The 3663-nt window shown below is 43.5% G+C and overlaps 1 non-coding gene across 1 annotated transcript; it reads right to left on the bottom strand.

Annotated features, from left to right (window-relative positions):
* Positions 1-2157: 2157 nt before the first annotated feature.
* On the bottom strand, positions 2158-2271 carry LOC137320322 (U5 spliceosomal RNA). The gene has a single exon (XR_010962479.1). It is a non-coding gene; the product is annotated as a U5 spliceosomal RNA (small nuclear RNA).
* Positions 2272-3663: the final 1392 nt, after the last annotated feature.

The raw sequence follows: 3663 nt of genomic DNA, 5'->3' as shown, positions 1-3663 counted from the left end.
TGCATGCGTTTGTTACCTCCGGACTTGACTATTCCAATGTTCTCCTGGCCAGCCTCCCATATTCCACCCTCCGTAAACTGGAGCTCATTCAAAACTCTGCTGCCTGTATCGTAACTCGCACCAAGTCCCCTTCACCCATCACCCCTGTGCTCGCTGACCTAAAATGGCTCCCAGTCCGGCAAGGCCTCGATTTTAAAATTCTCATTCTTCTTTTCAAATCCTTCCTTGCCCTCGTCCTTCCTTATCTCTGTAACCTCCTCCAATCCTACGACTTTCCAAGACCTTTGCGCTCCTCCATCTCTAGCCGCTTGCACATCCCCAATTTTAATCGCTCCACCATTGGTGACCATGCCTTCAGCTGCCTCGGCAGTAAGCTCTGGAATTCTCTCCCTGGACCTCTCCGCCTCTTTCTCCTCCTTTAATACACTCCTTAAAACCTACCTCTTTGACCAAGCTTTGTCTTAACATCCCCTTATGTGACTCGGTGTCAAATTTTGTTTGATAACGCTCCTGTGAAGGGCCTTGGGACAACAACTTACATTTTTATAGCACCTTTGACATAATAAAACGTCCCTATGGGCTTACAGGAGTGTAAACAGACAAAAATTAACACCAAGTCAAAGAAGGAGACATTAGGACAAGTGACCAAAAGCTTATTCAAAGCGATAGGTTCTAAGGAACGCCATAAAGGAGAAGGGAGGTGGAGAGCTTTATGGAGGAAATTCCAGAATTTACGGCCTAGATGGCTGAGGCATGGCCAGCAATGGTGGGCGCAGAAAGTGATGGATGCAAAAAGGCCAGAGTTGGAGCAGAGCAGAGTTCTCGGAGGGTTTTATGGCTGGAGGAAGTTATGGTGATAGGGAGGGGGGCAATGTATGGAGTGATTCAAAGATGAGGATGAGAATTTAATGTCATCTTCAAAATCCACCTCAGCCTCACCACCTTTTACAACTCCTCCAGCCTCACATCTCATCCTGCACTATGACTCCAACCTCTGTGCATCACCCCCCTCCCTCTGCCCCACCAATAGTACATGAGCCCTACTAAAGTCAGTTTTACAGCACAGGAGGCTGCCACCCAGCCCATCTGTGCCAGTTATTTGAAACACGTACTGCCTAATCCTAAAAATGTAAATATTTCACACATTGCACTTCCACAGTTTATCCAAAATACAAGCACTTGCTGCCTGACTAATACACATGATGTGGAGATGCCGGTGTTGGACTGGGGTGTACAAATGTAAGGAATCTTACAACACCAGGTTATAGTCCAACAGTTTTATTTGAAAATCACAAGCTTTCGGAGGCTTTCTCCTTCATCAGGTGAGTGTCGGGTTCCTTGAAAATTACTGCATATATAGTCACAGAACAATGCCTTGTGATTACAGATAATCTTTCCAACTGCCCGTTATCAAGGCCATCAAATGAATTGAATAGTGTTCAGACAGAGAAACATTAGATACCAGACTACTGAATATACAAACGGCCAGAACCAAAGACAGAGAGGGAGAGAGAGAGAGAAACATCCGAAAGGAAGAGAAAGAGAGAGAATGACCAGTTGTATTAAAAACAGATAACTTTTTTTTTCCGCTGGGGGGGTTACGTGCAGCGCGACATGAACCCAAGATCCCCGTTGAGGCCGTCCTCATGGGTGCGGAACTTGGCGATCAATTTCTGCTTGACGATTTTGCGCGTAACACCACCAGCGGAAAAAAAGTTATCTGTTTTTAATACAACTGGTCATTCTCTCTCTTTCTCTTCCTTTCAGATGTTTCTCTCTCTCCCTCTCTGTCTTTGGTTCTGGCTGTTTGTATATTCAGTAGTCTGGTATCTCATGTTTCTCTGTCTGAACACTATTCAATTCATATGATGGCCTTGATAACAGGCAGTTGGAAAGATTATCTGTAATCACCAGGCATTGTTCTGTGACTATCTTATGCAGCAATTTTCAAGGAACCCGACACTCACCTGACGAAGGAGAAAGCCTCCGAAAGCTTGTGATTTTCAAAAAAAACTGTTGGACTATAACCTGGTGCTGTAAGATTCCTTACATGACTAATACACATAAGGCCACCTCATCACAACAAATACAATTCTACCAAGATACACCTATGCCATATACACAACTAAAGATAAATCTTTCTTTCAGTAATAAATGAGCCCCACAAAAGCAGGGCATCAAAAAATTAGTTAAAACTCCAAATGCTCCTCTCCACGGAAATCTTTAGTAAAAGGCGAAAGATTTATACGATTTGAAGAGAAACCAGAGTGATGTAAAGATGTAACCACAGCCAATTGCTCCCAAGCGATGACATACCTCTTTAACATTGTACTGAGATGCTAGACCTACCATCCAGAGAAAACATATTATCACAGAGCAACACAGCAAGTGGAAAAGTAACGACAATCTTCAATCTCCGTGAAAATTACAGTCAAACCTGAAGCTTGCTTTGAAAGTACCATGTCGAACATTATGGGTATGTAAATGAGCTCTGAGCTTTGTGGAGGCTGGGTTTACAGTGACGTGTGCAATTCTCACTTGGGTACAAGTTTGGTTTATATGTTTATTCTCTCTCTGTGTTTGAACTTTCAGATGAGAAATTTTAATCAGCAGTTTCCGTTAGTGAACAAACCGTATTTTGGTTCATACAAGAAGCCATTGATTTAATGAGAGCAGAGACAGAGCTCAGAGCCGTGGATGGAAAGGAGGCAACTGAGGGATTCACTCCAAAATCTAGTATCCATTTCACTGCGCTCAAATTTTTAAACTTAAATGTATATTTGACATAGAAACTAGACTTGTTGATGTATCTGTGGTGTTAATTTTAACTGTTGATCCATTCAACATTGACACGATGGGCCGAAGGGCCTCTATCCGTGCTGTATAACTCTATAACATCTGTATTCCACTTTCATTTACGGAATATATTTGAAAACGACAAAAAGCAAGAAATGAAGGCGTGTTTATTCTTTTGGGGTGAAATAAAGCAAACCAAAATATTAAAAATACTTCAAACGTACATGTTTACAACAGTCACAATTCACTATCTGGGCTTGGGTATAGGGGGCAAAATTTCAAAATTTCCAGATGACACAAATCTTGAAATGTGGTAAACAGCATGAGGATAGTAGCAGACTTCAGGAGAGAAAGGGTAGAGAGTGGTTAGACACCCAAGGGGCAATGGGAGTATAGAGCATGGTAGGAGGCTGGGAAATGGTGTTAGGTGCGATGTTTGATCAGGGTTAGAGGCCGGGAGAAGGGGAGCATAGTAACAGGCCGGAGGACAGCTCTAGAGGATGGTGGGGGATGGGGGTAGTCTCTTTTTTATTTCAAAAAAATACATCTTTCTGCTACAATATGCCCTAGAATCAACAAGGGGTCAGGCCACATTAGATTTAATAATGAGAAATGAGCCAGATTTTGTCAACATCCTTATGGTGCGTGAACATTTATCTAATAGTGATCACAAAAAACGCTCCGCTCCGGCTGATCAACGTGTACGCCCCGGCTCTGAAGAGCGAGTGGCTGGCCGTCTTCCAGCAGCTCCCACTGCTGCTGGCGACGTCCAAGCCGGTCATTCTCGGCGGTGACTTCAACTGCATCATCGGTGCGGCTGGACGATACGGCAGAGCCAACAACAAACTGGACACAACGTCCAAACTC

Source organism: Heptranchias perlo, chromosome 3 (genome assembly GCF_035084215.1).
Source record: "Heptranchias perlo isolate sHepPer1 chromosome 3, sHepPer1.hap1, whole genome shotgun sequence".
Classification (NCBI taxonomy): Eukaryota; Metazoa; Chordata; class Chondrichthyes; order Hexanchiformes; family Hexanchidae; genus Heptranchias; species Heptranchias perlo.
The sequence above is the reverse complement of the archived record's forward strand: the minus strand, read 5'-3'. Positions and strand labels throughout refer to the sequence as shown.